This window comes from Triticum aestivum, chromosome 7B (genome assembly GCF_018294505.1).
Source record: "Triticum aestivum cultivar Chinese Spring chromosome 7B, IWGSC CS RefSeq v2.1, whole genome shotgun sequence".
Taxonomy (NCBI): Eukaryota; Viridiplantae; Streptophyta; class Magnoliopsida; order Poales; family Poaceae; genus Triticum; species Triticum aestivum.
This window is the reverse complement of record NC_057813.1, coordinates 58738122-58763673: the sequence shown is the minus strand read 5'-3', so window position 1 is coordinate 58763673 and position 25552 is coordinate 58738122. Positions and strand designations below refer to the sequence as shown.

At 40.1% G+C, this 25552-nt stretch overlaps 1 pseudogene; it reads right to left on the bottom strand.

Moving 5' to 3' along the window:
• Positions 1–329: 329 nt before the first annotated feature.
• LOC123162968 (uncharacterized) lies at positions 330–12854 on the bottom strand (annotated as a pseudogene).
• Between the last annotated feature and the right edge of the window lie 12698 nt (positions 12855–25552).

Here is a 25552-nt window from a genome sequence, read left to right as displayed (position 1 = left end):
TCCAAGGCGTCCCGCATCATAGCGGATGGGGGCCATGAAGGGTGGATAACACGAGGAGCACAATCTATGACCCAGCCAAGAATTGGTCTTGGTACAAGTCATCCACACGATACACGGCTTGGCTACATCGTTAGGGAACATGCAGAATACAAGAGGTTTTGTGGTTTGCGCCTACGTTTGCTACGGCCAAAAACATGTGTTGATTTCAGTCGACAGAGGCCCAGCGTACATGGTAAAAACTTCGAGACGTACACGTCTTTGTTTTGAAAGCTAGAGGAGGAGAGCAGCTATTCTGAGCCCATCTGCACCCGCGCATGACAGTAAGATCAAATCTTTCTTCGCGTAGAAACTAGACATGCGTTCAGTCTATCCCTAGATGAGTGGTGCTTCAATTCTAAGAGTGAAAAGCGCACCCCAAGTCCCCAACCATCAGTAAGTGACATGGACACCGCAACACTGCAACCCAACCATCGGTGTTGGTTTTACAGAGAAGAGTACACAAAAGAGAAACTAACTAAAGCACGCACCGGCAACATACATGCCACGACAGCCTACGGCGGGGCATGGCGCCTACATTTCTTCGATTTCTTCTTGCTTTTCTGCTTGTGCGCCTCTACGTTTTCTGGGGTCGACGGGCCTCTGGCCTCGGGCACATCTACCTCGGCTGCTCCTGTCACCGGTTCGCTGTCGGAACGTCCGTCAGTCTGCGGTTGGACAACCTCCGCAGCAGCTGCGTTCCTTCTCTCTTCTTCCATGGACGCTTTTTCAGAACGCAGAACGCTGATAATCTTCTTCAGCTTCTTCCCGCCATCCTTCCAGGTCGAATAGAGGTCCTTGGCAGTCACACAAGCTCTCTTCTCGGCACTGTGAGTGCCAAAAACAGTTCAGATGGGAAGAATAACAATTTGCAGAAAATACTGCCAAGCTGTAAGACTTGCTGTACTATCAACTGGAATAATTATTGTGTTTATCTATGAAGTGCCGACATTCTAATACATGTGCGTACCTATCATCAGACTGTTTGTCGAAGTCGTTGCAGACTTGCCTGACCTCCAATAACAAATCCACATCTATCTTTGTTGGGGGTCCTCTTTGCGTCAGCCAGGAGAGGACACTTCTAAGGAATACAACAATAGCCCTTGCATCATTCTGCATATATAAATTGATTTCTTAAGTATATATAGAAAAACTGCTAGTGGTGAATTATCAGACAAGAAAAAAGAAATCTTACACCTTAAGTACTCACCTGGCCTTGCTTGTTGGCTTGAAACGCCTCAAACTTCTCCCAAAATTCAGCATCCCCGATTTTGTTACCACGGTTCCTTTCACGTGGCAGCAGACCTTTCCTCTGTTCCTTTCCAAGAAAATTATTCTCTATACTTTCATCACGAAAAAGCGAATTTGCCGTCCGAGCAACTTGATTAATCATGCAGTCCCAACTGCTAATTACGATAGCATTCAAGCCTCGACACGTCGCCTGGGCTCTGGGTGAACCTGCGACTAGCATGCGTTCTCCAATTACTTCAAGCGCATCAGCAAACAACCTTCTGAATTTTCCAAGTTTCGGAGACCTTATTTGCAAAGCACCTAGAATCTTCTGCGAGAATTCCAAAGGCAGATCCTCGAAAACTCTGTGCATCTGAAGGAAACGGGTGGCCTCGTAGCAATCCCCCACTTTAAGATTTAAAGGCACAAGATAAAGTGTGACGACTAATCTCAGAAGGACTGGAATGTGTGAAGTACTTGAAGTCTTCTGGACCCACTCTTGGATCATATATTTCTTTGTCAAGAGACTCCTGACCGACTCAAATATGAAACGCCCTGCTGATATTGACATTTTCTCCAGTTCTCGATCTGGCGTAGACATCAAACAACTCTGAAAGTAAAGGCTGCAGTTTTTGCGCATTACCATCTTGGAAAAAATAGATTCTGTGGAGAACATGCAACCATGAAGTACAAAACATGATGAAGCAAAATAACCAAGACACTCTATGAGATCCACACAGCACACTGGGGATATGTAATCCGGTTCGGCTCTCCAGTTTGCATTCAAGGTAAACTTGAAGGTGGACTCAAGAGCAAGCTTTAAGTTCAGGAGCAAGGAATATCTGCCATCAAGACCACTAGGGTGTTGACTTTCTACGTGTTCGAAAAAATCATAACGACTGTGGTGAACAAATATATCCAAAGATTGCAAAAAAAATGCCCACTCAGATTCGCTGTCCAGGCACTGCATAAGTCTTGAAGTCAGCATGGCACCCCAAGGTACTACGTGTAGCAGAAGTATGGCCATTCTCCCAAGATGCCCATGTGTCAGTTTCTTATTTGACGGCCTGAGATGTGCATCAAGGGATTCAAAAATCAGACCATATGCAGCTGGCGAGTATAGTAGACCAATGTTCGACTCATCAACTGAAGCTTCCTCCCACAACTGCTGTAGGAACTGGAGCCCTAAACTGAAAAGTTTTCCTTTCGAGCACATGGAGAAACATTTGGTATAACATTTAGCTTTGAAGTATACTTCGGCTGCTTCTGACCAACATTCAGTCATAGCAAAACAGTCACCAGCATCCTCAAGCCTGGAAGTGCTGCAATTTTGCATATACATCATTCCTATGGCAATGCAAGGAAACAATGTCTGGTCAGATACAGTTGGATGGAACGTGAAGTAATGACTATCCATAGAAAGATGAAATCTAGCATGAATTTCAACAGTACACTAAAGAAATGCAGGTGCGGCAGCGAGACTTTTAGCCATATAACTCCATCTTGAAACCATATGGAAGCTTCAGCCTTGATCATCTCGATCAGGCGAAGTGAAGTTTTAAAATCTGAAGATCTCCACTTCTTAGGTTACTCTCTTGGGAGCAATTTGCCATTTTTCAATGTTAAGGAATGACGGCACTATAGAAGTATCGATACTACTCAAAAATTATGGAGTCCACATACCTGCTCTTTTGTAGTCGTTTAACTTGATATAGCAACTGGCAGCTTTCTCATGCATGCCAATGGATTCATAAATCTCTGCCGCTTTTTGCAATGAAGCCTGGCCCAGCTCCAAATTCTTAGGCATGACACTGTCTGCAGTTGATACAAGTCCGGCAGCTCTTGCCCACTTCTCTCTGTATGCATCATTAGCCTTTTCGAAACACATTGTAGCCATCTCAAAATGCCCCTCATTGAATAACTATAAGAAAAAAAATGTGCACTTGTGACATGGAATAGCAATTGCAGAAGAGATGTACAGTAACACTGCAAGTAGGTTTTCATGTTCTCTAAAAAGCAGGTATGCATGCAAGTAGGTGTGCATCAATTGTCAACTTGAAGTCCCAAAGATTTAATCATATTAAAGATGAAAACTTCACCGACTAGGTAACATCATTAAATTGCATGCAAAAACTAGTTTCCCAAAAAGCCTAAGCTGATGGGGAAATGATCTTTGAATTCAACACCTGTTGGCCCTAATACCATATTGAATTGCATGCGCCAACCAGTTCACCCAAAAGCGTAAGCTTGACTGCGTGCAGTATATTTCAACAACATAATGCATAGCGCAATGAACTAGATTCCCACACCAAAAAAGTGTATAGCACTAACCTTGGTGCCCCGCCGCCTCCAATCATCAGTGCTGCTTCCTGTCTTCATTGCTTCAATGAAGGAAGAATCAAGTAATCTTACTTCTACAAGACACAACTTGTTCCAGAAGTCAAACATTGGCCGACAGTAATCATCTGCAGTTTCACATATCCACAATCTTTGCCTAGTTCGTGTGATGGCAACATAAAGTTGCTTCAGCTCTGAACAGAGAAGACAGTGCTTGTTTCTGTCGAATTCCGGATGAGAGATCTCCTCAGGTGATGATAAAATATTTTTGTTTTTCATATAGCCATAGACAACTCTCCATTTGTTTCTTAAAGGCGATGAAGTGAAAATATTGTACAACAGCACATCCTACACAATATTTTTCCAAAAGAAGTGTTGAAACAACCCATTCTGCAGATAAAAGAATTTGCAAAATGAACACAAATGGAGTGAGCGGGTAGGCCATACCTGGAATTCAAGACCTTTACATTCAACAATAGTCAAAACAAGGGCCTGTTTACCAACAAGATCAACAATTTGTTTTTTGGTAGCATCATCACGAACCAATATGACTTGCTCAGCACCAAACCCATGCAGGTTACCATCTTTACTTTTGTTTTCTCCAAATATATTCACAATTGCATTTTTATCCTTACCAGTCTCCAGCAGCACAGGAGGTTCTCCATATACAAGTCCAGTCTCTGGATTAAGCTTGTCAACACTTGATGGGAAAAAGAAGTACAAAAGGTCAATGATACTTTGGGCCATATGAAGAATCCCAGAATGTGTGCGAAAATTTTGAGTAAGTTGAAACATATCAGAGAGATGGCATTGTTTTCCATGTTTATTTCCTTGATTACATGCTTCAGTTTCTGAGAGGAATGTGGTATAAAAAAGTGAGCGAATATCTTGAAATCTGAAATCAACCCCCCTTGCTATAGTCTGCGCAGTATCACCGGCAAAATGGAAGCCCTCCTCGAAATTCCTGCAGACATATTTAAGAAGTGCTATTTGTGTCATGGTTAGATCCTGCACCTCATCCACGTAAACAAAATCCACCATGTCTCCATTGTAGCCCTCTGAAACTAGACTTTTGTGAAGGCTATTCACAACATCAGACAAATCAAATTCTCTGGCAGTGCACTTCATGCTCTCATAATCAAGGAAAATATCATAAATCCTATCTCTCTTCTCACTGTTCAAGGATGAGAATCTTTTATCTGAGAGCATCACATAATCTGATCTTTCAAGTTTTCCTCTACTAGGCCTGCTTGCTTGATATCCGCCTTTTATATGAGAAATTATCTCAGTAAAGACAGTGGACGCATCAAGTTTCTTGGTCAGGTCTGCATTAAAATGAGGCCAGTAGGAAGCAGAAAATTTCTCATAAGTAACTTCCTTCAGTTCAATCAAAGTTTGCAATGCAAGGGATTTTGAATAGCCCCTCTCAGTGCTAGACCTCAGTTCACCATAAAAAAATATCAAAAAATGATGTCTGGCATGTTCCATCAAGCATCATCAAGAACTTGCGATATGTTATAGCAAGGGGATAGTGCTCACAAGGTAGATCACAAAAATTGTCTGGAATTTCTGTAGATTGTTCCATATCATCAATGATGTCATGCATATCGGTGCTAGGCTGGTCAGGGGCATCACCAGAGACAAATCTGTAAAGGGTAATGTAACTTGAAATTAATATGAGAAGAACAGTGACAAAGAACTAGCTTGCAGTGTATAGTTCCAAAAAGATGCATTGCAAGTAGATAAAATACATTAAACCTTTTGAAAGAACATGGGAAAGGGGCATTTTTTGACAACAAGACAAAGGAGCATTCAAAGAGTGGTGAAAGAGCACATTTCTACTGGTACAAAAAAGAGCACATTTCTTTGCTCCACTTTCAAATGGATAAATGAAAATAATTTTCCGAACTAGAAACGCATGTAAAAACAGTCACATGGAGCTCCAGATCCAACGGATTTACCTTTTAAGTCTGCAAATTTGATTCTTTACAGCCGAACATAACTTTGGGCTTACAGTGATGAAGACTTGTTTTACAAAACTTTCTTCCTTTGTGTCATTCAGTGTGATAATATTTTTTTCACAAGCCCCAAGTAAACCAACTTCGTCCAAATTAAGCCCTCGGGATGCAGTCAATGACATTTGCTCTATTTGAAGTAGTTTCATTGTCAATACGGTGGTTTTCCCAGTTCCTGACCTCCCAAGTATGAAACTAGTCCGAGGGAATCGGATTATCACGCCCTCTTCGTCAGTCAGTTCAAAGGGAATATCAATTTCAGACCCATCAGTAGCTGTCAGCAAATGTTTTGCCACTCCAGATGATAAAGAGTAGAATTTCATCAGCAAGAAGCTTTCACTAACTTCCAAATTCTCCAGAAGACATGATGTATCCATACGATCATGATCTTCCTGGGCATCAACTGTGCAGTCCTTATAGCTAATAATATTATGCTCAACATCCCAAATCGCAGGAACTTCCAGTTTCCTGTTATCCACAAAAAAAAATGGATGTGAGAAATAAGAAGAATATCAACATTTTGATCATCTGCAAGCATGAATATTTTTACTAGCAGTTCATTTGGAAGGACCAAAAGTTAGAATAAAAATAAAAAAGATCTTACGCTACTACTTGGAAGGACCAAGAAAGAATAAACAAAACATACCCATCTGTCTGCACTCTTCGGCAGTGATCCAGGTAATCATCTGTGTACATGGAAAACATGTTTTCGAGACGTTGAACAGTTCTTGCAACATGCTTGTGGGGTAGTAGGTCCCAAATTCTTATTATCTGGAAAAGCCTTCTTTCTTTTTTCTCCATGTCAATATTCCAAATAAGATAAAAATCCCTGACTTTGTATACTTTTGCAAGCTGGAAAGTATCACATATATCAATGTTCTTAAATGTTGTCCTCCAACCACCACCAAGTTTAACAAGTTTCTGCAGTACTTCCCTCTTGAGCTGCGGTGATTTTAGTCTGATGAAAGATTTTCTAAATCCGTCGCTAAGAACAACCTGTCAAATTGGGGAAATACATAACACAGAACTTGAGTAGACATGCATTCAAGAAAAATCAAAAGATTCTTTTAATAAGTAGGTAATTCACCAGATGGTATGTACTGTATATGAATTTAAGCCTAGCTTTATCATGTGGGGCCATCATTCCTAACATAGCAGCAAGCCATGGGAGGAGGGGACATCTTCAGCTAAGACTTGCAAGTATGCCAAGTTATCCAAATTCACTTTCTTCTCGAGTTAGTTCACTTGTTTCCAAAGACACAAGGTAGTTACTCTGTTAAGATAAGATTGGAATTAAGGCATCTTTGATTCAGAGAAATTTAAGAACACAGGAACAGGAAGAATTTGAGTGTCATGCCTTGTTGATTCCAACAAGATAGAATCACGAGAAAATGATTCAAAGAATGTTTGTGCACCATAGGGATGGACACTTTCCAATGAAATGTAGTGCAAAAGAAACCCTAGGGAAAATGCCTGCAGATTGTAATCCTAGTATCCTATAATTAAATAAAACACACATAGCAAAAATTCAATATGAATACAATCCTCCAAAATTCCTATGAAAATCCTTTGAATCAAAGAGGCCCTGATTTTATTATCTCCACCCCCATATAATGGAACTTGGCACATGATATTTGGCTCTCTTTTTTATATATGGAAAAAGGCATTTCATCTCAGCTTTATGTTGTAATCATGAGTCATGTGTGGTCGAGGCAGTGTAAGGTTGTAAAATGCCTAGGCCATGGTGGGCATTTTACAACCTTACACTGCCTCGACCACACATGACTCATGATTACAACGTCATCGAGGCCGCGCTCCCTTGGATTTTTACAATGCCTCGACCACACATCACCCATGATTACCCTATCCCTTAGCTCATGACAAGTGTACAAAGTAAAATAAGGAACTTCCATAACAGAAACAACACCCACAGAATCTGGTTTTGTGCTTATGTGGCACCACACAATCTGGTTTTGTGCTGACGCAGGGCCAAACTATCTGGTGCTTGGGCGGCACGGTCAGGTCTGTCACTCCAGCCAGGTCAACATGCCATGGCAAAAGTTGTTGATGTGACATATTACTTGGCTAAAACCACTTACTTAGGGACAAAAACTGCAGCAAACATAGTTGAAGGGACTGGAGGTACAATCTGGCAACAGTTGAAGAACTACAAGTACGCTTTATTCAGGTATATACAAAATCAGAATAGTGTGACATAGCATTGCACAAAATAGCACATGTTATGGTGTAACTGTAAAGGAACCACATAATTGACAAAGCACACTGCAAAATCTTGAGCACAAACCTCTCAATACCCAATACAGAATAAACAGCCTAGCAAATTAAAATAAACCATATACATGATCCCGGAAAGTGTGCGACATATCTAGGTAGTTCATGACCACACACGAAAAGCACAAACTCCACAATATATCAATTCAACACTGAAGTCACTCCCTAAAAAAATCAACACTAAAGTCCCTGACAATAAACGTTAACTCACCAGATATATAAACATCATATATGTAATTTGAATTTCAGGAAATTAAGTGCAGTGCACATAAATAACAGAACCAATAAAAGGAACTTGTGAAAACATGGTTTAAGTTAAACTCACTAAGCATCACTTTTGTGCTTACCTTCCATCTAGTATTGCTGAAAATTGCTGAATCAGCATTGAGAAGGTCGTCAAGTTCATCAAATTCTTGCTTTACGTGCAACATCAATTTGCACATGGTTGCGTCATTATTGGCATTAATAATGCAGTTACGGCCTCTCGCATCATCAACAAGGTTTTTCCAGACAGTCCCACTTTTATATAATGTAGTAGCATTCCCAACAATCCAAAGGCAGTGCCTACATCAAATAAAGCAACCACCTGGTTTATATATACTAGTAATACATACAATAAACAATAACAAACCAAAGAATTGGTGTGCACCTTGCTCTAGTAAGAGCAACATTTGTTCTTCGGTTATCAGCAAGAAATCCAAGACCTCCTCTCTCATTGGACCTGACAGTTGATAGTATGATTATATCATCCTCTTCGCCTTGGAAACCATCAATGGACTTGACCCTCACATGAAATCCATCACATGTATCGTATTTGTCGCCGAGTCTATCTTTAATTACACCAACTTGACAGCTATATGGAGAGACCACACCGACACTGATCCCTTGGCCTGACCCTTTCCAGGCTACACAAAAGAATAAGCTGGTATGTTACTGATCTTTAGGAATCAATGTTTTCGCTAAACTAGTGAGGAAATTTCTAAAGCAAGCTTAAATTGGTTCTGTATAAGCCAAAAATTGACTTGACAGTATCTACTTCCACTATCTAAGTCCATGTCTATCAGCCACTTAATTTCATATAGAAAATTAGATTATGAACTAGCAGAGTGCTCAAGGCAGGATGATACAGTTAAAGGAAGGATAGGTTCAGCATAGACATACATTTGAAGATGTTTTCGATAAGATACAAAACAACAGCAACTTCAGCCATGTTTCTCCAACTGTTTTCAGTGCCATCTTTGTCTTCCCTTCCATCAGTGACATTTATAAAAGTGTAGCTGCCAAAAGGGAGGCTTGTGTAATCCTTTTTATAGGAAGGAGACAAGACATTTGGACCATCTAAAATCTTCCTCTCATAAAACTGAGCAATTGGAAATGAGCTGATACAAGTATCCATTCGGTACTGTATATTCAGCAAATGCTTTTCGAAATTCAGCATAACCAATCTCTCAAAAAGACTTGTTCCGAATCCAGCTTCTTTGCATATCTAGAGGTAAACAATGAAATACAGAATTAATAATAGTATAAAAACAGGTCAACAGAAACGGAGTTAAAGTCAAGACGTAGCCTTCACAAATTCAAATTAAAAAATAGTATAAGCATTTTAGCACAGAAGCTTATGTTGCGGATACATGCACCAGTGACTAAGAAATAAAATTATATGACACAGAAAGGGTAAGACAAAACCTTACCTGGCTTTTAACCATTGCATTCAGCTGGCAGTCATCTCCTAGCAAAACAACATGTTTCAACTGATGCAGACGTAGTGGGATCACTAATTCACATTCTCGCACTTGTGCAGCCTCATCGACAATCAACACGTCGAGGGGTTCAATCTCCATATGATGCAATCGGTAAGAACTAGAGGTAGTACAGAAAAGAAGCACAGCATTCCGCATGCAGTAGCGCTGGACCCAGTTTTTGCCTACTCCAATAGGTAAACTAAGCGAGTGTTGAAGATCCTTCAGCAATTTAAGGCATGTGGACCTTATTCCATCCAGTTGCTTCTCAGTAAAAGATATAGGCTGCACACAAACTGAGTTGTCGCTTGAGAGACAATTTTTTAAGCTCTTGCCGGTTAAATCAACACCACACAGAAGGGCGTCAAATTTTTCTAGCAGATTGAACAATGTGGATATATTACTAATATTATCACGGGAAAAGCACCTTCCAGGGAGGTGAATCAACAATTTATTTATACAACTTCTAAGAGCTATTGCTGTCGCACTGAATTGCTCCTTTAGGAAGTCCAGATTGCACACAGGATCATTACTTCGATCATCCTGAAGAAGCCTATCATACTGAGAACCGCAGTCTTCAAAAAAAGATATCATTGAAGCTAGTTTGCAGCTCCATCCAGACGACGATGAAAAGCACTCAACAAGTTCACTCACACGAAAATCCAAGAAAACTTCCTGAAGATCTCCAGTTATGTCCATTTTATACTTGTTCCCAAATAGCAAGACATCTCCAAGGGAAAAGGGTAGACCATTTTCGTCGATGTTTGTGTTGAATTCCTTCAAGTTTTGAAGGAAACATGTGCAAACCCCAATTACAGCAACATTTGTGGGAGCACATGTTAGAGTTCTGCATTTCATAGAAGCCAAAGCCCACAGTAAAGCACTAACAGTGTGGGTCTTTCCAGTACCTGGTGGACCCTGTATAAGCTTCATGAGGTTCATATGCCTACATCCTACAGCTGAGATGACAGATTCAATAGCATCCATTTGCGACCTATTAAGATTCATCGGTAGCAGTTGCTCTGTGAAACAAGCCAAATATTCCCCATCATGTTTAGCACAGATATGACAGACATCACCACCCTAGAAAAGAGCCAACAAAGAAGACCTCACAAAAGTTAGATATTCATGGTAAAAGAATAGTAAGTAAAACTAAAAGGCAACCGTGCATATCCTATTACCGAATTTGTGGGGGCTAAGAGAGACTCGAACACTGTGAAATTGTTATTCATGTGCTTGTCAAAGCTCAGTGCTTTCCATATCCACATATTTGTTATGATATTACCGAGAAATATTGCATATCTGAGTTCCTGTAAGTCCTCTTCCAAACCAATTTTTTTTGCGACCTTAATTTTGAAACGCGTCTGGGACTCATCATCATCATCCATACAAACATCAGTAACCATTGCCAAGTAATACGTCACGCCATAGCGGTTGAAGTCCCCCGCACCTTCAGGTTTCATGCTAGACAAAATAAATACGTCACCATTCCTTACGGTATGAGCCTCCGTAGAATAAACAGCCCCATAATCCCAAAAGTCCACATCCATATAGTACACTTCCGGTTTCTCCGTTACCTCCATAGAGATTATTTTCAAAGAGGGTCCTTCCATGATGAGTTCAAGGCATGAGCACAGATGTGACCTTGTCTCTTCAATCAAAGGTGCGTGATACGATTTGAGATAGTGATCAAGTGACGTGAAGCTGCAAGGAATAGCCTCAACCTACATAAAAATAGTAAATGGAAATGTGATTAAAGATAGGAAAAATCTAGAATGTGGCACAGCATGAACACACAAATGGTATGCGGGTATATGCTACCAGATCAACTATGTGGTCAAATTTCATCTTCTACGAAACCGAGCAAGCAAATGCAGTGCTGAGACTCTTGGCAGCCATGACATGTTTCTAGCAACTTCAGAATAAATTAATACAACTAAATGACATCATAATATTAATTACAGAGCTACCATCCCCTGACAGGCTTGTCGAACTTGGTATCTCATATATAATGAGGTATCTACAGTTTTCTGAAATGCCGCTATATCATTGGAAAGAAAATTTGGTGTATCATTTGTGTCAGCATATCTATCTGTGGTTTTAACTTTCAGTGAGATTTCGATGAAATTCACTGAATTTCATTATGTTCAGCCGTCACTGATATATTTACCTTTCGGCCAAAAAAAATCCAGCAATTTCAGTACTACACATGAATTCAAATATTCTTCAAAAATAATTTTAAAAAAAATTCAAATATTTAACTGACTTCAAGTGAACATTTCGGCCTTTTGGCCGAAACGTAAACCGAAATCACTGAAATTCGGTGATTTCGGTTGGTAGATTAGCTGGATTCTGTGATTTCTGAAACTGAAAGTGAAAGCCTTTCCATCATTAGTATTCCGAATCATATATGGTAGATTAGCTGGCTCGGATGAATCACAGGCACACTGCATACTTCCCATTCCAGACCCTAGCAAAATCATGGCCACACCCAGCGGTCCAGATGACAAAACTCGGACCGCCCAACAAGCAGTGAAACGACGATGCGCTACAAGCGACCCATCAATCAATCAATCAGGGAAACCTAAGAATGGTTGGACGCAACTCGCTCACGCGCACGGATTGAAAAACAAACAGAAGAAAAAACAAAAGAAAAAGGATGCTCAGCTCAGGTTGGCAACCGCTCGCACGAATCATCCGGCGGCGGCGTATAAAGGGAGAGGGACAGATTGAGCACCTGCCCTCGGTAGAGGTCGTCGTTAATGATGTCCTGGATCGACCAGGAGAGCACGATGTCGCCCAAATCCATCTCCCCCACGTCGTCGCGCGCGCCCGGCATCAACGCGCCGGGGGCCCGCTCACGCGCCTTGCCCCTTTCCCCTCACGCACTTTGGGCGAGCGGCAGCCGCGATGAAGGGGCTCTCGAGGGTGAGCAGCGCGGCAGGCTGCTGGAGCCCCGCTCACGCGCTTCAGGAGGTCGAGCAGCCGGAGCAAGCAAGTGGTGGTGGGGACTGGCGAGGAAGGGGGGCTTTGAAGGCGAGGAGTAGCTAGGAGGTTGCAAGCCTTCCACTCGAAGCGTCCGCCGGTGTGCTTGTGATCAATAGCGGCAGGGGGCGGTTAATGGCGATCTTTTGCTTCTGCGGGAGGATCGAGGCGGAGGTTTTCTGCAGCCTTTTTGGTCTTGGGGTTTGGACCTTTTTATACAGTTCTTGCCTTCTTGGCCGGTCCAGGTTGGACTTCACTAATACACGAGGTGTTATACAGACGGTTTTTAACCCCTTTCCGTGAGGTATTCGAAACCGTTATCTAGTGAGTGACTGCGGTTGGGGACCCTTCCCACACGACCTAGAAACTATCCGGGATATGCCCTTCTGACACACACGCTCGACAAAATGAGGTTGTGTGCGACCGGCGAGCAAGCAAATACGGTTATACATACAATAGTGCTCAAAAGAATACAATTATATAGGGGAAACCGTTTTCGGTCGTAAATACATCTCACACAGTCAGTCCCCGCTAAACGTTTCCGTTCGTATATACATCACACGCAGTCGCTCCAAAAAAAACGTTTCCGTTCACAGGTACATCACACACAATTTCCCCCTTAAATCGTTTGTGATAGCATTGTCATCGTACACAATATTAACAATTTTATCGTTTGCGTTATTGAATGCATCACACACGGTGCGTAGAAAAAACTGTGTGACAAAGTCTGTCCATCACGCACATTTTTTATGTGATAAAATTTATGCAAGGTGGCCTAATGCAAACAGTTTTGAAGAGAATTAATGGATGGAAGGAAAAACTGTTATCATCTGGAGGAAATTTTTTTTGCTCAAATCTGTTGTTCAAGCTATACCTACCTATGCTATGTCCGTCTTTAAAATTTCTAAAATTTTTTGTAAAGGAATCAATGACGCAATGTCATATTTTTGGTGGGTGACGAGGACAATCAAAAAAGAATGCATTGGATGGTATGATGGAAGATGTGTGTACCAAAAAATCAAGGAGGCATGGGCTTTCGAGATATACATTGTTTTAATTTGGCTTTGTTAGCCAAACAAGCATGGTGTCTTATTGATAAACCGGAGTCTGTATGTGCCACTATCTTGAGAACTAAGTATTTCCTTGATGGCGACTTGATGAATGCAAGTTTAAAGAAGGGTTCGTCCTTTACTTGGCAAAGCATTTTTGCGGGAGTTAACTCACTGAAAAATGGTTATATCTGGCGAGTTGGAAATGATCAAAAAATTGATATTTGGAGAGATGCATGGATTCCTCACGGTACGGATAGGAAAATTACCACCCCTAGAAGAGGGAAACTTTTGCCAACGGTAGCTGATCTCATTGATCCAGTTATGAACTGTTGGGACGAAGATTTGGTGAGACAAACTTTGTGGCCGATTGATGCTCAAAGAGTCCTCGCCATTCCCCTTCCTATGCATACCATGGAAGACTTCATTGCGTGGAGTTTTACAAGAAATGGTTTGTTCACTGTTCGCTCTGCCTATTTGGAGGAATGGAACCAACAACATGGAAAGAAATTGCAGTATACAAACGGCATGGGTAGAATCAATGTCAACCCTATTTGGGGGAAGATTTGGAAATTGTCTTGTCCGGCAAAGGTAAAAATCTTTATTTGGCGTACATTGCATGGTACAATTCCATGTCGCGTTACACTGGCCAATAGACACATGAAGATCTCGCATATATGCCCCTCATGCACGAATGAACAGGAAGACACGAAACACGTATTGTTACTCTGTCAGAAGGCAAAAGAGGTTTGGAGAAAACTGGGGATGTGGGGGTGATTAAAGAAACATGTATTATTGATAGGGCAGGAGAAGCAATCCTAGAATTTTTACTTCTGAAGCCAGATAATGAAATAGCTACTCTAGGAATCTATAATGTATGTGAACTAATAGCTATAACCACTTGGTATTTATGGTGGGATAGGGTTCATGAAGGTAAGGCTCAAAACGCACAACAATCCTCCATGGGGATTAGGACAATAACAACAAACTATGTAAATGCCCATTCCCCTAATGCATCTATTAAAAAGGAGGATGGAGCAAACCTCCTCTAGGACTTGTTAAGCTAAATGTTGATGCTTCATTTGATCATGATTGGCTTAGTGGTACAGCTGGGGCTGTTCTCAGAGATGATAAAAGAAGATTTATTGTCGGCGGAAACTAGAAGTTTGACTGGTGTGCGGATGTTCTGACAACAGAAATTTTGGCCCTAAGGTTTGGTTTATTACTTGCATAGAGGGCGGGATGCAATCGCCTTGATGTCAACTCAGACAATATTGAAGTCATCAACACAATGAAGAATGGAGGACAATCAGCGGGAGCGGCGGCGGCGGTCTTTGATGATTGCTATTTTTTGGCTTGTGATTTTCCTCTTACTAGGTTTGAACATTGTAATAGGGAGGCAAATAAGGTGGCTCATGAACTAGCTAGATTAGCGAAAATTTCCGTGACAAATGACTATTTTGAGGAACCCATGGATGAATTTTACCTCTTCTTATGGATGATGTAACTGTTATTTGCAATTGATAAAGCTAACAATTTATTGAAAAAACAGTTTTGAAGAGAATGTCGTGTGTGATTGTTCATTAATCCAACACGGCTTATTCCTAGAAACTGTGTGCATTGCCTTAGGTCATCACCCACGGTATTTTCTCAATAACTGTTTGCAATAGGAAAACTAATTAGCAGGCTAATTCGCCAGTAGCAGCCTAATTACCTAATTATTAATAATCCATTTATTGATCTAATTGACACTCATATTAAACACATAATATATTTCATTCCCATATTAAGGAAGCAGTATTTCATAATTGAAATACATCAGAGTACAACATGATATAGCTTCAGCACTCAGCTACCCAATTACACAACTGCACTAGCACCAAGTTTGATATGCAATATTTAGAACCTTTCGAAATTAGCATCATATACGGTACATAGACAGATGCATCTCATCGGAAAAACTGCTGAAGCGGAAGGCAAATATTGAGCCTTCATTGATGTTGAAGGTCTTTGCAACTTTAGACCAGTGCCTTTGGATGATTGAGCGTCCATCCTTCGTCCTCTTCAGGAACACTTCAATATTGAACCGTGGGTGTTGTATGAAAACCTTCCTCGCCTCCTGACCATAGAGGTGGTTTGAGAGATAATCATCAATGAACTGCTTTGGAAAGGCCTGAAAACAAGAATGTGCATAAATATCTTCTCTATATTGGAAATGGGGCAAAGAAATAAAAAAAGCCAAGGTATAATAGTTAGTACCATCTTATAGTGAACTGATGTCTTCTTCCTTGTGCAGACAACGATGTTGTTGTTTTTTGTCACTAATTTCTTTATCCTAACAATCTTTCTGAGTTTCATGACTTGATTGATATTCATGGACAACTTATTTCTCCATATGCAAAAAGGGTCGAACAGTGGTTCAAAACCTTTGACAGCAGGACCTACATGTGCAAGACCAAATTGTTAAAAACCTAAATATTAGAATGGTTCCTGCAATTGCACAATAATGTGTTATTAGACAACGGACCATGCACGTGCTAACCTTGATTGTAAACCTCAGTGCTTCCCATTGTTTCCCTGCAACACATGTAAGGTAGTTAGCCATCAGGTTAAGAAAGGGTTCACATGCTATTAGTAAAATATGTGGATGAAAAATAAGCATCTTACAGATTCATCAGACTAATTCAAGCCACATGGAAAATCTGTTTATCCAAACCAAGCATGATTAAGAATTAGGAAATATAGCACTTGTATATGTTTCTCATATATTAGGTGCAACCAAATTCGATTCATTCCTCACATGCACAACAATACAAAATTCAACCCACGACAATTGGACATCGCATTGCAGAATTGAACCAAGCAGTTAACTAAACACCACAACAAATGAATCAAACATTGACTAAGCACCACATTGCACAATATAACATACTCCTAATAGAAGATCAGACAGTTAACCGAACCAAGCATGCTTAGCAACTTGGAAATATAGCAATTGCATTTGTTTCTCATGTATTTAGTATAGCCAAATTTGATTTACTTCTCACATGGTATACAATAATAGAATGCACCCACAACTATTGAACATCGCATTGCAGAATTGAACCAAACAGTTAACTAAACACCACAACACAAATAAACCAAATGTTAACTGAGCACCACATTGCACAATGTATATCCAAACTAAGCATGCTTGACAACTTGGAAATTTAGCAATTGTATTCGTTTCTCATGTATTTTGTAAATATAAATTTGATTTATTTCTCACATGGAAGACAATACAAAATTGCAGTCTGAAGAATTGAACATAAAACTTGTAGAATTGAACCAAACAGTTACCTGAAGACGACAACTAATTAACCAAACAGTTAATAAGTGAGCACCATAGTGCACAACATATAGAACATATACATAGAAGCAACATATTGCATGGTAAAATTAGATATCACAATTCACTAGAATTTGTTAAGTAAAGGCAGGAGCAGCACACGCAACGGGTAAAACGAGCATGCTTAACCGACATAGCTAGCAAATGGAAAGGTGCTCCTCCAAGATCTGGGGGTCGACACGAATGGTAGTCATCGTGACTGATATGTCTCCAATGTATCTATAATTTATGAAGTCTTCATGCTATTATATTATCCATCTTAGATGTTTTATATGCATTTATATGCTATTTTATATGATTTTTGGGACTAACCTATTAACCTAGAGCTCAGTGCCAGTTTCTGTTTTCTCCTTGTTTTTGAGTTTTACAGAAAAGGAATACCAAACGGAGTCCAATTGACGTGCCAATTTTTGATGATTTTTTATGGACAAAAAGAAGCCCCTGGAGTGAAAGAGTTAGGCCAGAAGAGTTCCGGGCTGCCCACGAGGGTGGAGGGCACGCCCACCCCCTGGGCGCGCCCCTGCCTCATGGACAGCCTGGAGACCCCCCTGACGTGAGACCTACGCCAAAAATTCCTATAAATACTGAAACTTCCAGGGAGCACAATAGATCGGGAGTTCCGCCGCCGCAAGTCTCTGTAGCCACCAAAACCCAATTAGGACCCTGTTCCGGCACCCTGCCGGAGGGGGGATCCATCACCGGTGGCCATCTTCATCATCCCGGCGCTCTCCATGACGAGGAGGGAGTAGTTCACCCTCGGGGCTGAGGGTATGTACCAGTAGCTATGTGTTTGGTCTCTCTCTCTCTCTCTCTCTCTCTCTCTCTCTCGTGTTCTTGATTTGGCATGATCTTCATGTATCGCGAGCTTTGCTATTATAGTTGGATCTTATGATGTTTCTCCCCCTCTACTCTCTTGTAATGGATTGAGTTTTCCCTTTGAAGTTATCTTATCGGATTGAGTCTTTAAGGATTTGAGAACACTTGATGTATGTTTTGCCGTGCTTATCTGTGGTGACAATGGGATATTCACGTGATCTACTAGATGTATGTTTTGGTAATGAACTTGCGGGTTCCATGAACTTATGCAGAGGGCTTGGCACACGTTTTCGTCTTGACTCTCCGGTAGAAACTTTGGGGCACTCTTTGAAGTACTTTGTGTTGGTTGAATAGATGAATCTGAGATTGTGTGATGCATATCGTATAATCATGCCCACGGATACTTGAGGTGACATTGGAGTATCTAGGTGACATTAGGGTTTTGGTTGATTTGTGTCTTAAGATGTTATTCTAGTATGAACTCTATGATAGATCGAACCGAAAGAATCGCTTCATGTTATTTTACTACGGACTCTTGAATAGATAGATCAAAAAGGATAACTTTGAGGTGGTTTCGTACCCTATCGTAATCTCTTCGTTTGTTCTCCGCTATTAGTGACTTTGGAGTGACTCTTTGTTGCATGTTGAGGGATAGTTATATGATCCAGTTATGTTATTATTGTTGAGAGAACTTGCACTAGTGAAAGTATGAACCCTAGGCCATGTTTCCTACCATTGCAATACCGTTTACGCTCACTTTTACCACTTGTTACCTTGCTGTTTTTATAATTTCAGATTACAAATACCTTTATCTACCATCCATATTGCACTTGTATCACCATCCCTTCACCGAACTAGTGCACCTATACAATTTACCATTGTATTGGGTGTGTTGGGGACACAAGACACTCTTTGTTATTTGGTTGTAGGGTTGTTTGAGAGAGACCATCTTCATCCTACGCCTCCCACGAATTGATAAACCTTAGGTCATCCACTTGAGGGAAATTTTCTACTGTCCTACAAACCTCTGCACTTGGAGGCCCAACAACGTCTACAAGAAGAAGGTTGTGTAGTAGACATCAAGCTCTTTTCTGGCGCCGTTGCCGGGGAGGTGAGTGCTTGAAGGTATATCTTTAGATCTTGCAATCGAATCTTTTAGTTTCTTATTTTATCACTAGTTTAATCTATAAAAGAAAATTACAAAAAATGCAATTGGGTTTCTCTCATACGCTTCATCTTTTTAATATCTTTCGTGAGAATGATGGTAAGGAAAATTGTGATCAAGTGCTAGAAGAAGAAGTTTATAAAATGTTTGGCACTAAATATGTGAATGGTGAGCATGATTGCAATGTTGTGTATGAATTCTTTGAATACCCATGATGCTAATGATATGCAAAGCCATAAGCTTGGGGATGCTATGTTTGATGAAGATGATATTTTTTGTCCCCCAAGTTTTGATGAAGAAGTTTATTTTGATGAAAGCATGCCTCCTATCTATGATGATTATTGTGATGACATGTATGCTATAAAGAATAATGATAACCATGAAAATTGTCATGATGATTTTAGTTTTCAATTGGATTATGCCTCACATGATAATTATTTTGTTGAGTTTGCTCCCACTACTATTCATGAGAAGAAATTTGCTTATGTGGAGAGTAGTAAATTTTCTATGCTTGTAGATCATGAAAAGAATGCTTTAGGTGCTGGTTATATTGTTGAATTCATTCATGATGATACTGAAAATTATTATGAGGGAGGAACATATGCTTGTAGGAATTGCAATAATATCAAGTTTCCTCTCTATGTGTTAAAATCTTGAAGTTATGCTTGTTTTGCCTTCCTATGCTAGTTGATTATTGTTCCCATAAGTTGTTTGCTCACAAAATCCCTATGCATAGGAATTGGGCTAGACTTAAATGTTCTAGTCATATTCTTCATGATGCTCTCTTTATGTTTCGATTCTTATCTTTTATGTGAGCATCATTGAAATCATCATGTCTAGCTAGGGGCGTTAAACGGTAGCGCTTGTTGGGAGGCAACCCAACTTTATTTTTGTTCTTTACTTTTTGTTCCTGTTTAGTAATAAATAATTCATCTAGACTCTTGTTAGATGTGGTTTTATGTTTTAATTAGTGTTTGTGCCAAGTAGAACCTTTGGGAAGACTTGGGTGAAGTCTTTATGATCTTGCTGTAAAACAACAGAAACTTTAGCGCTCATGAGATTAGCTGCCATGTTTTACTGGAGAGTACTTTTAAGTTGATTATTTTTTCAGATGATTAATAGACAAATTACCCAGGTCCACCAATTTATCTCAGAATTTTTGGAGTTACAGAAGTATATGTTTGATACATATTGCTATAGATTGTTCTGTTTTTGACAGATTCTGTTTTCTATGTGTTGTTTGCTTATTTTGATGAATCTATGAGTAGTATCGGAGGGTATGAACCATAGAGAAGTTGGAATACAGTAGATATTACACCAATATGAATAAAAATGAGTTCATTACAGTACCTTAAAGTGGTGGTTTGTTTTCTTGTACTAACGGAGCTCATGAGATTTTCTGTTGAGTTTTGTGTTGTGAAGTTTTCAAGTTTGGGGTAAAGACTCAATGGACAATGGAATAAGGAGTGTCAAGAGCTTAATCTTGGGGATGCACAAGGCACCCCAAGGTAATATTCAAGGAAAACCAAGAGCCCAATCTTGGGAATGCCCCGGAAGGCATCCCCTCTTTTGTCTTCATTCATTGGTAACTTTACTTGGAGCTATATTTTTATTCACCACATGATATGTGTTTTGCTTGGAGTGTCATTTTCTTTTGTAAGTATTTGCTTGCTGTTATTTAGAATAATGTTTTTAATCTATATTTTCAACAAAAATGTCAAGGATAGCCGTCACCATGCTTATTTTGCAAGTATACATGTTGCTGTTTCAAAACAAAAAGTTTACCACTGTTGCAAAAATTCCCTAGAAAAGTCAGAATACGATAAATTGTTGAAACTTTTTGCAAAATAAACTCTGATAAATTTTATACAGTTTAGTATTTTTCTCATAATTGTTGGAGTTAGGGAAGTATGATGAATCTTGCATTCTTTACAGACTATACTGTTTTGGCAGATTGCTGTTATGTTTGCATTGTTTGCATATGTTTGCTTGTTTAATGATTCTATTTGAGGATAGTTGTATTAAATATGCAGATACATTTAGTATGCAATGTTGAATAATAATTTTAGTGATTTTTTACAGTAGAAAATGATAAGGTTTTTGCATTGGTTTATACTAACTTATCTCACGAGTTCTTGTTGAGTTTTTTGTGGATAAAGTTTTTGAGATTTAGGAAAACCGTCATATGAGAAGAATTAAGGAGACACAAAAGCTCAAGCTTGGGGATGCCCAAGGCATCCCAAGATAATATTCTAAGAAGTCTCAAGCACCTAAGCTTGGGGATGCCCCGGTAAGCATCCCACCTTTCTTCTTCAACAATTATCGGTTAGTATCGGTTGAGCCTAAGTTTTTGCTTCTTCACATGATGAATGCTATCCTTGAAATGTAGTTTTATTTTGTTTTGCTTGCTCTTTGAATAATATCGCAAGATCTGAAATTCTTAAATGATAGAGAGTCTTCACACGACTACATAATTATTTAACTACTCATTGATCTTCACTTATATCTTTTTGGAAGTAGTCTGTCATTTACTCGTGTGCTTCACTTATTACTAAACAGTATAACATAGCTACCTACGAGCCTCCATGACAATTTAAATCCCCCAGCCGTCGGATCACTGTTCCTACGCGTAGGATTTCCTCGAAGGCTAGCTTCCAGTCCGTTCGTGCTAATTATGTACCGCATGCTTGAGCAAACGTTTTGCGGGCCGCTGCTCCGCAGAATGAGCTACAGTTTCTACCCATGATTGGGCCGTAAGAACAAAAGGCCAGGTCCAGTAGAACGTGCAAAGATTTCCCATCCTGGTTCCCATGTTAACAGGCCAGGTCGTCCAGGTTTTCTAACCCTCCCGAGCTGCTCCGCTGTTTCTCCATGATGCGCCGCCGCCACCGTCCTTCATCCCGTCGGCGAGCTTCTACTGCACGTCTACCTCGGCGTCCGTGCCCTCCACTCACCTTGACTCTTCCTCCACAGGCTCTACCTTTTCACTACACTTCCCGGTCCATGTGTGGTGGTTGATGTCCATTACTACTCATTCACCTTCATCTCCCTTTCCCCTCGGAGGAAAATCTCTCCTCCTCTACTTCGTGCGAGCATACTAATCCTTTGCCCCGTTTCTAATTCTATTTAGCAATTGTCTGGCAGAGATGTTTGTTGCTAGGTTCCCCCGGCCTTCACCAGTTGGCCAACAAGAGATGAAGGCAAGAAGGGCAACGTCAGCAAGTGTTCGCCTTCGCTGCTGTAGCAGTGTGTGCCACCGGCGATAGTATTCAAGCTGGTTCGATGAGATGGTCAATCGATGTGTATTCCTTGTGTGTGCGTCACCGACCAAGAACCATGCCCGTCTTCTTCTGTCAGTGCGTTGTATGTCCAGCCTTCTGCTACTATTTGTGTTATGTCCAGATAGTTAGTACGTCATCGTTTCGCTTTGGACCGAAAAAAATGATTTATTTAGTATGCCATCGTCTTTCATGAATCCATGCTCAACTGTATTCATTCCATGCATACATGGTTAAAAAAGAAACCCTGAATAACCATCTTTTTCTCCCCACTTAGCTCTCCGACGATGCTGAGCACACAATGAATGCATGTACTCTAATGTGACTAATGTTTTTGTTTTTACAAAATTAAATAAATTGCAGCATGGCACCACTTGCAGATTTATTGCGACGTGCTCTTGGTTTAGGATTGATCTATCATACAACTCCATGTTCTATATTAATATGAGAGCAGCCAACACAAGTACTGGATCAATTAAAATTTCATGCCAGCATCACATCTGACTTACTGCCTTTCACGAAAAATAAACATTTGACTCACCCCCAAAAATAAGATTAATTCATCATGTATTTTTTACCAAATCAATTACATCGTTTTAATAATCATTGTTGCACCATACATAATGTTTTAATCACACACTCCATCCTTGTTATATCTATATGCTTAAAGGATTAGATCACTCCCATCAAATATGGCCGGGCGTAGCAAATGCGCGCCAATATGATCTAGTATCTTATGAGTAAGTGATTGAATGATTTAAATATCATAAATCTAAAATTATATATGTTTCATATGCTTATCCCATGGGGAGTAATGACTTCACATATAAGAAGTAGAGGTGGTAAATTTGTTGAAGGTTAGCAAACATTGTATTGGTCACTTGAACAATTCATGAAATAATATTGAAGGAAGAGAGATTTCACATATAAATATACTATCTTGGACATCTTTTGTAATTGTGAGCACTCATTAAAATATGACATGCTAAAAAGTTGATGTTGGACAAGGAAGACAACTTAATGGGTTATGTTTTCCTATATCTGAAAAGTTATATTGTCTTGGATCATCCAACATGTTGAGCTTGCCTTTCTCCCTCATGCTAGCCAAATTCTTTGCACTAAGTAGAGATACTACTTGTGCTTCTGAATATCCCTTAAACTAGTTTTGCCATGATAGTTCACCATACCTACCTATGGATTGAGTAAGATCCTTCAAGTAAGTTGTCATCGGTGCATGCAATAAAAATTGCTCTCTAAATATGCATGATCTATTAGTGCGAAGAAAATAAGCTTTTAATGAACTTGTGATAGGGAAGAAATAAAAGTGTCGGACTGCATAATAAAGGTCTTTATCACAAGCGGCAATATAAAGTGACGTTCTTTTGCATTAAGACTTTGTGCATCCAACCATAAAAGCGCATGACAGCCTCTCCTTCCCTCTGCGAAGGGCTTATCTTTTACTATTATCTTCTACCCTTATACAAGAGTCATGGTGATCATCACCTTTCCTTTTTACACTTTTTCCTTTGGCAAGCACTTTGTGTTGGGGTGATCCATATATATATATATATATATATATATATATATATATATATATATATATCCACTTGGATGTAGGCGTTCATAAATTATTATTGTTGACATTACCCTTGAGGTAAAAGGTTGGGAGGTGAAACTATAAGCCCCTATCTTTCTCTGTGTTCGATTAAAACTTTGAACCCATAAATATCACATGAGTGTTAGCAATTGCGAAGGATTAAGTGATAGTTGAGTATGCGGAGTTTGTTAAATCAAAGCTTTGACATAGACCCTTCCTGAAAATAAGATGAATTGCATTTGTTTGATGACTGAGAATGACGTTTGTTAGTTTTCAAGAAAGTTTATGGTCTATGCTTTAACATGTGAATAGCTTGTTACTTGATCATGAGAAGTTTTATGTGATGAGCTACTGTTATGACATATAATGATGCTAGAAAAGGTGATTGAAATTATCATTGATCAAACTTGTGCACCTGCTAGCATTCACACTTCATAAATTCTTTCTTTTATCATTTACCTACTCGAGGACGAGCAGGAATTAAGCTTGGGGATGCTGATACGTCTCCAACGTATCTATAATTTATGAAGTATTCATGCTATTATATTATCCATCGTAGATGCTTTATATGCATTTATATGCTATTTTATATGATTTTTGGGACTAACCTATTAACCTAGAGCCCAGTGCCAGTCTCTGTTTTCTCCTTGTTTTTGAGTTTTACACAAAAGGAATACCAAACGGAGTCCAATTGACGTGCCAATTTTTGATGATTTTTTATGGACCAAAAGAAGGCCCTGGAGTGAAAGAATTGGGTCAGAAGAGTCCCGGGCTGCCCACGAGGGTGGAGGGCGCGCCCACCCCCTGGGCGCGCCCCCTGCCACGTGGACAGCCCGGAGACCCCCCTGGCGTGAGACCTACGCCAAAAATTCCTATAAATACTGAAACTTCCAGGGAGCATAATAGATCGGGAGTTCCGCTGCCGCAAGCCTCTGTAGCCACCAAACCCAATCGATACCCTGTTCCGGCACCCTTCTGGAGGGGGGGTCCATCACCGGTGGCCATCTTCATCATCCCGACACTCTCCATGATGAGGAGGGAGTAGTTCACCCTCGGGGCTGAGGGTATGTACCACCAGTAGCTATGTGTTTGATCTCTCTCTCTCTCTCTCTCTCTCTCTCTCTCGTGTTCTTGATTTGGCACGATCTTGATGTATCGCGAGCTTTGCTATTATAGTTGGATCTTATGATGTTTATCCCCCTCTACTCTCTTGTAATGGATTGAGTTTTCCCTTTGAAGTTATCTTATCGGATTGAGTCTTTAAGGATTTGAGAACACTTGATGTATGTCTTGCCGTGCTTATCTGTGGTGACAATGGGATATTCACATGATCTACTAGATGTATGTTTTGGTGATCAACTTGCGGGTTCCATGAACTTATGCATAGGGGTCGGCACAAGTTTTCGTCTTGACTCTCCGGTAGAAACTTTGGGGCACTCTTTGAAGTACTTTGTGTTGGTTGAATAGATGAGTCTGAGATTGTGTGATGCATATCGTATAATCATGCCCACGGATATTTGAGGTGACAATGGAGTATCTAGGTGACATTAGAGTTTTGGTTGATTTGTGTCTTAAGGTGTTACTCTAGTATGAACTCTATGATAGATCAAATGGAAAGAATAACT